This window comes from Parasteatoda tepidariorum, chromosome 10 (genome assembly GCF_043381705.1).
Source record: "Parasteatoda tepidariorum isolate YZ-2023 chromosome 10, CAS_Ptep_4.0, whole genome shotgun sequence".
NCBI classification, from domain to species: Eukaryota; Metazoa; Arthropoda; class Arachnida; order Araneae; family Theridiidae; genus Parasteatoda; species Parasteatoda tepidariorum.
In genome coordinates this window covers 17089235-17102882 of record NC_092213.1, presented here as the reverse complement: position 1 = coordinate 17102882, position 13648 = coordinate 17089235, and the positions used below count along the sequence as shown (strand labels likewise).

At 27.7% G+C, this 13648-nt stretch overlaps 1 protein-coding gene across 10 annotated transcripts in view; it reads right to left on the bottom strand.

Annotated features, from left to right (window-relative positions):
* The window catches only part of LOC107446443 (uncharacterized), a 23671-nt gene extending 10023 nt beyond the window's left edge, over positions 1-13648 (bottom strand). Inside the window, exons 1-5 of one of the 10 annotated variants that reach the window (XM_016061098.3) lie at positions 13294-13646; positions 10552-10659; positions 3767-3922; positions 3455-3676; positions 3214-3324 (exon numbers count right to left, since the gene is read on the bottom strand). The gene's annotated coding sequence lies outside the window, so the exon portion shown is untranslated. The other 9 variants (XM_071186473.1, XM_016061096.3, XM_016061099.3 and 6 more) reach the window with 9 other exon arrangements.

Below are 13648 nucleotides of genomic sequence, written 5' to 3'. Positions count from 1 at the left end.
TTAGATAACTTACATAATATTGTTTTAAGCTTTTGGTGGTTTAAATAATAAGTAGTAAGATAACCAAGTGAAGGAACAGTTCTTACCAGTGAATAAACACTAAATTTTCAAGTGAATGAACACTTAATTTTGAGAATGTTTGATGCTCGTTAGGAATCCATAGGCCACACAAATGTCTAAAAACAAGATTTTTCTTGGAATTGCATCATATAACCACAGTTAACGTGGAAAATGTTACTTTTTTTTCTGTCATGTAACGGAAAGTAAAATATGTTTGAATACATAATTTTAAAAAAAATAATTTCATCTTTTTCCACACAGTTTAATTGTCAATTCTAAATTATGAATGTTTATTATTGTGTAATCCGATGATGCTTTTATTATTATTATTATAATTAGATCACTTTTTTGTTTACTCTTTTCCCCATATTTTTTGAACTTCTTTTTTATCTTAAGTATTTTTTTTCTCTTCGTCATACTTTCTTCTTTAACTTTTTTTCAGCTCTTTCAATCTCTTAAAATTTTCGTTCTTTTTCTGAAGTCTATGCAAAAAAGTAATTTATTTCTTTTTCTTTTGATTTAACCTTCCTCTTTTTTCCAAATTGTTGGCCAATGTAATTGTTGGCCATCTTTACTCTCAAATGTATCTTCGAAATTTCTTTTGATTTTCCAGTACCATTTCTAGAATTCCTCACTGGATAATAAATGAGAAAAAGGATTTACGAAGTTTGAGTAAAATCCATCTCTCATTGACTTATATCTAGTGAGTCATCAGCAGTACTTACCATTTACTTATGGAACCGATTGTTTTTGCAACTAACAATGCCTCAAGAGAACTTATTTCAAAATCAGTTTTCAAGATACTTTCATTATCAATGTTAGTTGTATCAGCTTCAGTGCCAAAATTTGATTAACCAAATGTTCTTTTTGAAATAAATTCTTCAATATTGAGAAAAGCACATGCTANTCGTTTTTGCAACTAACAATGCCTCAAGAGGACTTATTTAAAAATCAGTTTTCAAGATACTTTTATTATCAATGTTAGTTGTATCAGCTTCAGTGCCAAAATTTGATTAACCAAATGTTCTTTTTGAAATAAATTCTTCAATATTGAGAAAAGCACAGGCTACTGGATATTTGGGAGATTAAATTTTTCTGTCAGTGTTCCTTTAAAAATTTGCAGCATAACTTGTGAGATTTCCATCTCAAGCTTCTGAAGAAATAGTGCATCTTTACTCTCAAAGCATGTGTTTTGTTGATAAGCTGTCTTGCTCATTAACTCTTGGTGTCTGTTTTACATGCATTTGTTCAACGTTTTCTACATCGAAAGGAAAAATATCACATTTCATAAAGGCATTTTAACTTCATCAGTTGATGCTTCAAAATCTTATTTAAAAATGGATGTAAAATTTTCTCGACATATTGTTTTACAATTCTTTTGTTTTCAAGATCTAACGGGAGACTTCAATGAATTAAGTAGAAAAGTAAACCAGAAAATTTGTTTTGATGAACAAAACTTGCTCAGTTTCAAATTGATATGAGATTTATACCTATTCATAACAAGCAAAATAGGGAATTTGATAGCATTTTTAATTAGCCATGGGTAGAAACATATGCAATATATTTGTAAAATGTTGCTGCGATCATCGTTTCATTTCATGAATCGCTTTTTCCAATGAAATATATAGCAGGGACTGATTCTGTAATATCTAAAAGAATTCTTCAGTAAGGAAAAACTACCAAGGGAGGTACTTTTTCTTTCCTGGGTACTTTGGAATATAAATCCTTATAATTTTTAGGGAGAAAAATTTTCCCCGCTTAAGGGCAGTATTCAACTCTTGCTTCATCGGCATTGTAAATGCAATCACTTTCTAAAAAGATGCCAGGGCTACTTCCCTCCTAAAGATTCTTCTAAAGTTCTTAAAATCAGTATTTCGAATATTATTCTCTAAGGAAAGTTTTGCTTTTTGAAATTATCTTCGCATTGCACTGAGTCATCGGTGGATGTCACCTTAAAAAAAACTGCACCCATTTTTACCTGGATGATTGTCTTTAAATGGATTGATCCTATCAGTTCCCGTCAGGACATTAAAGACCGCAATAAGATAAAAATTTAGCTAATTATTGGCACAAAAGCCTGCAAAGAAATTTTCCATTCAAGCTTTTATTATTATATTTAGTCAGTGAACATAGTTTATTAAGGTGTCTAAGGTATGATGTAATAACTAATCACTATATTTATAAAGATAATAAATAATATAAAGATAAATTTCAATTGTAAACAGAATTTTTTGATGTCCTTAAATTAAAATGTTAAGGCTTGTAGCAAAAAAAAATAAATAAATAAATAAATACTGCATTGATCATTTTTACAAAGTAGTGAATTATTATTTTTTCAATCTGAGAACCTGTGCCTATAACTTATGCAAAACTTATTTAAATATAGTGTGAAATAATTTAATATGCTGTGTAACTAAATGGATAATCCCAAGAAACTGAATCGAAAATATAATAACGTCAATGATTAAAAAAAAATAATGGATGATAATAAAAATAGACATGTTTTGAGCGTCCAATAATAAAAGTCACAAGTTATTCAAGCCTGACAAGTCTTGAGAATGGGCGATTATATTTGAACGCTCGAAACATGTTGACTTTTGTTTCCCTCTTCATATGTTTTGCAGCCAGTTGAGTTTTTATCGTCAATTATACTGTTTTACATTTGGGTCTTGATCATTATTTTGATAAGGATTTTACACTCGTTAANTCAAGATATGGCGAAATATGCAAAAAGAATTAACATTAAGTGATCCAAACTTTGGACAGCTTTCCTGAACCATATTTCGCTGATTGCGACTACCCCTTATATTATGGGCGTTAGAAATCCGAATCCGTCAGAAAAAGCGTTTGTTTATTCGGAGAAAATACATTTTTGCGTCTGATTTCGTAATTTGAAATATCATCTGCACGAATTAATTAGCATAATTGCGGTCCCCGCCACCAACCATCAGGAATGAGTTCTAGAACCTGAAAATCCGATCGTTTGATCATAGGTTTCCCGTTTTTTACTTCGCGCACTGTACACAAATATTCTGATGAATTATGTAAAATTGTTGTTTTAGTATTATATGATTAAGAAAGTTGCTGAAATTAAGTGAAATCAAAAATTTTGCCAAATTTATTGTTTGCACTAAAATCTGTAGATGTACTTACAATGCTTCGGTAGATCGTAATACGATACAATAAACAATCTCTTCTATAACCACATCTTTTTCCACATATTCTTGCAATTCCAATTCTAAGCCATTTGATTCTTATTCAGAGCTGAAACGTAAGCAAAATTTATTACCTTTGCAAATTAACTCACCAAGTCACATTAAGTTAATGAAATTAAGTTTTTATATTACGAAAAATAAAACGATAACTTGAAAATGGATTTATCATAATTACACACCTGCACTATCATCATCAATTTCATTTATTGAAGTCGACATAAAAGATGATCGATTTCCTAATTTTTTCGACTCAGAATTTCTCAAGTGTATAATTAGACAAATAATTTTCTTCGTCCAGTAAACACATTTATTGTCACTCATTTTTCGCCATTTTGTAAATATTCAGTCCAAAAACAACAAAAAAGGAATAAAATGGGAAAATGACGCACCTGGATGTCACACTAGATTAATGAAATGTAAAAATACAACAATAAAAATATAATAACAAAATTAAAATAATTAATGATACTAATTAAAACATAATTACACACATGCACCATAATCTGACTAGTGCGCTGATGTCAACAAAAATAATGGCTTTCGACTCTATCAAAGTTTCTCAGATTTAGAAATAGGCAAACCAGTTTCTTCTAAAAGCACACATATTCATAAACTCATTTTTCGCCATTGTATATCCATAATCAACGCTGAAACAAAAGCAAAATAGTATAATCGCAAAATTTAACACCGCTTATCACTTTATATTAATAAAATGAAATTTAATAATAAAAAAGTAGTAAATTCTTCGAATAATAATAAGAAAAAACTTAGAACAGTCATGACATAATTACACACCTGTCTCATAATCTAGCTCATATACTGATGTCTACTTAAAAATTTTACAACTCTTACGAGTTACACAAATTAATGAACCTGTATCAAATTGAAGAGCCTAATTAGATTCTAATGAGCATTAATGAACATAGATGCAAAATTTTAAGCAAAAAGGTTCATTAAACAATAGAAACATACAAAAAAAGTGAAAGGAAAACTTAACATTTTAATCTCTACTTTAGCCATGCTCCTTGTTACTCTATGTAAAAAGATGTCGAAACGCTAGTGATGATGACGGGATGAAAAATGCCAAGATCAGTTTGATTGCTTATTGAGATTTAATAAAGATTGAAGAATGAGAGATCGAGAGAAAAGTCTTTTTCACGAGTGAGGGATAAACGTTAAAATGTTAATTAATGCATAACTTGAAGCCAAAAACAGATTAAAAGGCCGAATGAGAATATCTTTTTCTTCTTTTTTTTTAATCAAAATGCTTATTTTTATCTTGATGTCACTAGTTTTAAAAAACCAAACAAAATACAAACTTAAAGCTTTTAATCTTCACATAATTAGATCCTAACTCAACCGTATTAATATTTATATGCATAACTCAAAAAATAACATAATTTAAGAACGCTAGCACTTTTCGTTACAATAAAATACGTTTAACACCTATGTTACATGCTCGAAAAAAAATTTTTACCTTGGATTTGCATAATTTTGTCAACATCACTTTGACAATGTTGCTCTCCATTATCACAATTAGTCTCAATATCAGAAAATTCAAGAATATTTTCAATTTTTCTATTTAAATCTTACTTTTTTAGCCCATATTTTATCTTAATATTTCATAATTCACTCTTTTAACATTTTCATTACTTGCTTATTGTTATTTGATTTAACATTCTTTCCTTTGTTTTTAGATTTCTAATTTTGATGTTTAACTTTATTTCCATTATTGGTATTTCCATTGCAATTTTTAACCTGGATTTCAGGAGAAATGTGTAAAGACAAGTTGCTTTTATAAACAAGAAAAGTGATAAGTTTTTTCTAATTTAGTACTACAGCCTGTTTAACACTATCAATCAAAAATTGAAATTCAGTGCAAGCTTTTAAACGTAATGTAGCGTATGGTAAATCCGTCTTTAAAATATAAAATTCAACCGACCTAGTTATTTTTCCAAATTTCACTTCAAGCCAAGTTTTAAGTGCAAGTTTGGTTAAATTGCAAAATACCTTTTGTTTGTTTTACATTTCTTTTCATCAATTTGCCTATTTATTGTTAAACCCAATTTGCATTTTTTTAAACAAACGAATGTTTGTTAAAATGTCAAAATCAAACCCAAACTACTTCCTATTCAAATAATCCGTGCTAATTTCCCGTCCGACTCCCATCTAAAGTGACACAATATCTTTCTTTTCTTCCATGTATATTATTTTGCAATACCTTCAAAATAAGACTTAGATCAAAAAGGTATTTCAGATTATTCCAAGTCCACCAAGTCCAAGTCATCTAAACACTCTATTTAAATAAAATAGGCCTTCCAAGGTTACACGATTTACCCACTTTCCATAATTTTCCTTTCTCCGTTATCATGGTTTCGGAACATTTTGTTTTTTTACTATTCCAGTAAGTTTAAGTGAGAAGTTGGATTTTAACGCATCAGTGGTAACGAAGGAAGGAGGGGAAAAGTGCAAAGAGTGGGAAAATTGCATTACCCTGAAACGCCTATTCTAGTTAACATGATTAGAATGTTTTGCAACAAAACTTGATTATTGCAGAGGTTCTGCTGGTATCATTGAAAACTAACTCTTACCGGTTAAATTATTATGATTTTTAAATGAATATTTTCCACACAAAAAAATTAACCTCAATTAGTTAAATATTAAATAATGCATAAATGTCTTCACAATGAAACAAGCTATTCAGACCATAGAAAATTTTCAAGTTTTATCCAAACATGTTCACCTGGGAAGTAGACGTAAGTAGTTTAGCTCAAAAAAATAAGTTATTTTAAGCATTTTTTTGCTTTAGGCGTCTAATTCTAATACAAATGAGTAAAATCAAATTTTCAAAAAACAAATTAATTTTATAAATTAAAAGAGTAAAAGGTACTTACTTTTCCTTAGTTTAATCCATAATACTGTGCTATTTCACTGTGAAGTAGGGATGCAACGAATAATGATTTGTCTGAATAGCTAAATATTCGGGCAAAAAAAGCGGCCGAATACCTATTACTCGGTGGCCGAAAAGCAAAATTTTTATTTTAATTAAATATAAATAAGTTAAGTCATTATTCAAAAATAAACCAAAACTTAACAATATTATTGGTATGGAGTTATGGGAAAAAATTGTAATAGTTACTCATTAGAAAAGGTAAATAAAAAAACTGATTAATAGTTAATAAAAAAAAGTTGTTCAAAAAAAGTGAAATGGAAAAAAAATCCTCTTAATTCTTTGAATAGAACTTTAATGCTAAAAATAATATTTTACCGAAAAACGTATCCATAAAACAACTTTAACTTTTAGAAATTCCTTGCTGTTATTAAAACTCCCAGAAAAAGATTTTATGCAAAAACGAAACTGGAGAAACAAAAATTGATCTTAATTTTTGAAAGAAAATTTTTACATTGAATATCACAACTTTCAAATTACTGTAATATGAAGAAAAAGAATAGTCAAATCCAAACCCACTTAATTGCTGCCCCAAAATTAAAGAGTCTTCTTAAGCAAAATTTTTTTAAAAGTTTTAAAAATGAACTTTTTAAAAGAGAAAAGGTAGATAGGAACCAAAACAAAAATCGTTCCTAATTCTTAAACGAAAAATTTAACGCTAAGAATCCCAATTTAAATTTTTCAGGTTGCAAAACTTTAAGAAAAAAGTGACGATAAACAAATGCAATTCTCTAGAAACACCCTTTGAAAAATCCTATGTCATGAATAAAAACGCTGATAAAAAGAAAAAATTCGTAAGAAAGCAGAAGAGAAATTTAAACAAAAATTGTTCTTAGTTCTTAAAATACAACATTAACGTTTAAAAACAGCTTTATGTTACCAGTTATTAGTCTTACCGGGCATGAAAAAAATTTATAATAAAGGAATTAAATCTATAGAAACTTAGTTAAATGCTGCGCTATAATAAAAAACACAACAACAAAAAAACAGCTAAAACGAAGCAGAAAAAAAAAACATTCTAATTTCTTAAAACAAAAAGCGACGATATTGACTTGCCAGAATATAATTTTTAAAAAATCAGTCGTACAAACTCGAGGTTCATTATAAAGTAATCTAGTTGAAAATTTTCAAATTCAGCTTTTTCAATTGTCTTTCAGAACATAAATTTGCAAGTTATAGAATTTAACAAATACGCGTAGAAACTATTTCAAGAAATGTTTGGTAATAAAATATTTTAGATTACTCTTTATTAAATCTATTTAAATTTTAAAAAAACTTTGCCGAACAATACTTTATTACAAAAATACTTAGCCGAGTATTTCGCCAAACATTCGGTCAACAGAATATTCGGTAAAAAGGACCGAATATTCGTTACATTCTTACTGTAAAATATTCGTATAATTCGATTTTCAAACAATTACTGAACCTTTTGTTAATGAATAAGTTTTACCGCTTTTGCAGAAGTAGATAACTTCACAGAAGAAAGAAACTTAGAAGTGGGAAAAGAATGCAACGTGCAAAGAATAATGAATAACGAATGAATGAAAAACGTGCCAAGTAAAAAACGAAATGAATATCAGTGAACAGAATAGACAATCTACACTCTGTGGAAGAAACCCTTCATATAATATTCTCTTTCACTTTCAAACTTAATTTAAAAGTGATAGTATAGGAAAAAGGAGTTTAGCTTAACCAAGAATAAATCATGACCGAATGCTGAATTTAAAAGAAATGCAAACAAATTGCGGCTCTTACAGTGGGGACCTAATCTAGCCATAATTTGTTTGCATTAATAGGATTATTCATAATTATTTGCATTGCTAGGATTACTCAAGTTCATGCAGTGGAAAACTTATCCTGCCATAATTTGATTGCATTGGGATGACATTTTACCAGCATTTGATTTGATTTGTTGGCAATTTGATAAAATTTTCCTGCAAATCTATGGTTTATTCTAGATTTATCTGAATTCATTTTTCTCTAAACTTAAAATTTTAAAATAGTAATGGAAGGGAGACAGTCATAAAAAGTTTCTCTTACGACATGGCGTCCTCATAATAACTCTTGATTTCATGGTCAGATTTTTACTCACTAAAGTGGTCACTCGTGTGTTCTCAATGTATATTCCGAATTAATTTGTTCTAGATGCATATGTGATAAAAACTCGAAACCAGATCTTTGCGTACCATACACTGACAGTTATAGTATCTAAATTTAGAATGAAATTACAAAAATCTGCTAAATTATCACCAAGTGGGGATCAGAAATTGCATATTCCGAAAATATGGCAAAAAAAGAATAAAAAAATACACATCTATATCAAAACATTGTAGCGACGCTGTCGCTGCTTTGGACGCTCATCTTTACATTTTGTTTTGCGGGGCAAAATTTATAGCACTTAGAAACTTGAAATTACGATTATGTTTAGAAAAATGTACAGGAATACGCTGAAATAAAAAAATAACAATCGATATTTTTCCAATTGAGAATAGGGTATACTCTACGTTTCGTATAAAAAAAGGTAAAATTACTTGAATAAAGCAGAAACAAAGGTACAGAAATGGAAATTCCATAAAGACAGCAAATCAAAAAATAAAGATTTAATAACATCTTTAAATTAACAAATTTCTCAATTTCTTATTACTCATTTTGGGTGTAAAATCGAAAATTGCAGTTATGAAGTTTTTTGTAAAAAAAAAAAGTTTAATAAAATTTTAATCTAGCTTGTATTTGAAGCCTAAGTCAAATAAAAATTGTAACATTGGGGTCACAAGAGCTATTGTGACACATAGCTCTATAGTTATACGCAAGAGATATGTGATTTCATTCATATTTCCTATCAATATATGTTGATGATATATAAATGTCATTTCAATATTATCATTTCACTGATATATGTGATTTCACTGATGTATGTGATTTCATTTGTGTATTTACAATGTTACCTGTTAATCTGAAGTTTATTTTAAAATAATTTAAAATAATAATACTATTATTGCGCTTAGAAAAAGGAGAATTTGAAACTAAAAATATATTTTACACCATGTTGCTTCTATGCAACGTCAGTCAAGGTTTATATTTTTATTCTAAATTAAACATTAAAATTTTTCATTCATTTTTCTCTGCATAATAATAACAATCTTACATGCCTAATAATATTAAGCAATTTGAAAACATCCTATATATTTTTATAAAAAATTTATTAAATATTTAGCAATGAGAAAAAAGTTTAAAAATAAAAAAGCATATTAATATGTAACATCAGTCACCCAGAAAATATCTCAATAGACTTAGTATAGTATAGTTCAGTATCCAAATAGACTTAGTATCGTACGTCTTTTACTTAACTTAAATTTATTATTTTTTATATATTTTACTGATTTGTTTCTGCAGGATCTGCTACATTATGTATTTTTAAATTCATGGCTTTTCATGAATAATTTCTAGAATTTTTCATGACAAAAACACACCAATAAATTTTAAAAAGCATTATAACAACATTAATTGAAATGGTAGGTACTACCAAAACTCTTATATTCTGCATTTTCATACTTATAGATTTTAAATTTGAAAAACAGAGTGAAGAAAGAGTTGAAGCAATAAAATAACTGGTAAAAATATAAACGGAAATAATTTCTTTTTCTGCTGAGTTATATCCTAAAGATACTTTTCTTGTTCGTCTGAAAGGAAAGAAACGCTCCTGATTTTTCTGTTCTCATTTTGGAATAAAAAAAATCGCCAGTGACTGGCTTGCTTCAGTAAGAATTTTAAATTGATAAAATAAAAATAAATAAAAAAATCCTGAAATCAGAGAAGTTTAAAAGATAATTCGCTTTAGAAATGATGTTCTTTCTTTCATTTTTTGAAAGAACACCATAATTTTTAAAGAACAGGATCAAAACATTTTAGATTTTAAGAAAATATGACTGTAAGTGGCGATTTTGTTACAAATTCAAATATTCGGAACATCATGAAATTGGAGATTTTAAAAATCAGATTTTACGGCTACCTAAATCCATGACTTTCCATGATTTTTTCAAAAAAATAGTTAAAATCATGACATTTCCTGACAAATTTTGTTCAATACCGAAATTCATGACTTTCCATGATTTTTCCTGACTTTCCAGGTGCGCAGATACCCTGATTTTATTGATATATTTTCTTGAGTATCTGACAACTTCAAGGCATAAATAATTTATGTTCTACATGACTTCATGCCTGTCTTTGTGTTAAGAAATATAGTGAAAATAATATAGTGAATATATAATGTAGTGACAATAATATAGAGTAAGAATTGAAATCTTTGTGAAAGAATATGGAACGTACCACTTAAGAAAATTGATACTTGACAGGCCTGGCTAACTCGAAATAGAATTGAAAAAAACAACCAATCAGGATCAATCAATCTTATTAGCAAATCGTATTCACAATTTTCTATAAACAATAATTATTTCAATAAATGCAATTACATTTTCAAGGACTGTATTAATATTATATTTATGATAATATAAAAATAAAAGTTTTTAATTTACGATTTAAAATTTAAAACACGAAAAGATATTTAATTAACTCATTCTAGGATATAAAATTTAAAAGTACTCGGTTTTACAAACACTTCTTCATTCTTTATTTACAGAAACAACAAAAAACTAGTTATTAAAAAAAATTTTTGCCCAAAATATATTAGCTTCAGAGTTAGAGTTTTTTATTATTGTGTTAAAAAAGGGTATATAGTTGATTCTTTGGAAACATGAGAATTCGGAACAAAAGATTTCTTCAAATTTAAAGTCTTTAAAATAACTTAAATTTTTTTTGTATATTTTTTTAGTTACATTTATTAATATCTTACAGACGGCAGTGTAATTTATTGACATTTGCTCAAGAAAAAAAAATAGAAATTCATCAAATTTTGAATGCTAGAAAAATGACATATTAGCTTAGAAGTTACGAAAAACAGTCATTTTAAGCTAATAGTAAGTAACTCAACTTAAGCCTTTGCGTTAGATGGACCATGAATCACTTAAATTAATTTTATCCGCTGTAGAAAGAATCAAAAATGTTTTTGTTGCCGATACGTACAGAATAAAATTGTGTATAATAATAAATCATTAAATAGGAAAAAATAACTTTGATTACATTCAAGCATATTACAATCTTATATAAACTTGGTATTAGGTTAATATTTCCTTTCTCTCTTTACATTCAACTGTTCAAAAAATTTTCTGGTAACTATTTCAATGTCCTGGCATTCATTAGCCAGGAAAATGACAATTTGCCATTATATAGCTTTTAACTTTAATTTAACATTTCGGCCTAAGATGTTTACATTCCGCAGAAAACAACGGGATTTCTTGTAATAACTCAGGTAAATCCATGTAGTTTATGTTACTAATGATTTTAAGAAGACAGGAAAATGACAACATAAAAACCTACTCACCTTGAAAAAATTTTTGAAGTAGGTTTCGAACCAGAAAATTGGTTCTTTATTCATGCAATAAGACATGCTAAGATAGGACGGTATTCTAATCAATCTATTAACTTCTGGCGCTATCTATTTTGATTATGAATCACCAAATAAAAGTAGCCAGGAAAATGACAGATTTTCTTGTGACAAACAAATTATTAACAGAAAAAATTATTTTCCACAAAGTTTTAGGAAATAATACCCTCTGCATGTATTCGAGAAATGCTTACAACGGTTGAGATAAAAAAAATTAGATATTGAAGAATTTATGGGAAGTTTTGAAGCTAGTTATTATTGGAAATATTGTTNAGATTTTCTTGTGACAAACAAATTATTAACAGAAAAAATTATTTTCCACAAAGTTATAGGAAATAATACCCTCTGCATGCATTCGAGAAATGCTTACAACGGTTGAGATAAAAAAAAATTAGATTTTGAAGAATTTATGGGAAGTTTTGAAGCTAGTTATTATTGAAATATTGTTTGTGACATACAAGAAAAATGACATTTTGAAATTCAACCAATTTTTTTTAAATATACAAAACAGTCAATGCTATTACAAGGTCATTTTAAAATACTAACAGCAATGCTATTTATTAAAATTTTAAAAAAAATTTCTTTTAGTAGTATAGAATTAGATCTTGGAGCAAATTGTAATTTGTAGATACTTGGAGAGACTGTAAATTGTCACATTTCGTGAGAATCACCCATATAAGGGAAAGCTAATTTATTAAACTTTCGATCACACCAACCAATACAATCGAAATTACAATATAGTACATGAAAATTATAAAGGTTTCAACTCATTTTGAGCTCAAAATACTCGGTAATAAAATTACGTAAATATAAACATAATCATTGCTAAGAATTCTTCAAAAATGTATTCTACAATTTGGAAAGTGCAAAATAGTATTTAACACAGAAAAATATAAAAATGCTATCGAAATCTGAAAAGTCACTTTTGGGAAAGGATGATTTTTCAAATCTTTAACTAATTACTTGTTAGTTAATAATTACTTGTGGTTCAACTGTTTTTTTCTGTTTAAATAATATTGTCCTGAAATTTCATTAATAAATGTATTTAAAAATCACATTTTATTTTTTCAATCAAAATTTTAATTAAATAGTACACATTCGTTACTATTTCATTATTTAGAAAAACTTGAGCATTGTATATTTAAAACAGAACTGGAATTCCTTCACGGAATTCTAATTGTAAAGAATGTCTATCAACTGGAAATGTAACTCTGTTTACAAATTAAAACATGTTCGTCCAAGTAAGCCATAAAACAGCTTAACATATTTAATTATCAGAATAAGTTCTTTAACATTAAATTTCTTAAATCCTATTTTTCAAATAATCTCCTTTCATTGACCTTCATAATACAAAAATACGAATACAATTCAGATTTGAAATTTAAAAAATTAATGCTAATCATCGTAAAGTATTCTTGTCTAAAAATTAAAATAACTACAGTAGAACAGAAACGCTTATTTCAATTGCACTTACTAGAATATAAGAATATACAAGATACTATATATTCCGAAGAGTTTGGCTAAATTAATTTGTACTAGAATGGAAATAATTGAAAAACATAACTCACCTCGCTTAAAAGTCGACTTTTGAATTGTTTTGTTTTGATAGGGCATTGAAAATCATTAAGGCTGAGATTTATCGCTCATTCGGAATTCTGACTTACAACTCAGTATTTACTTTCAATTTGTTTTAATTCATTTTTTTAATATTTTGATTGCATTAGAATTGAACTGTTATTTTATGTCACAGATATTTTAGAACGGTTATATTTTGAGAACTGTTGCGGATGGGGAATTACTTATCATATTTAAGATACGTAACAGTTATTTTAGAACAGTTATATGTTAGGAGTAGTTTGAAAAATTTATTGTTTTGGGAAAAGGAAATAGAATATAGTTTGAAACACCGGAGTTTCAGAAGCA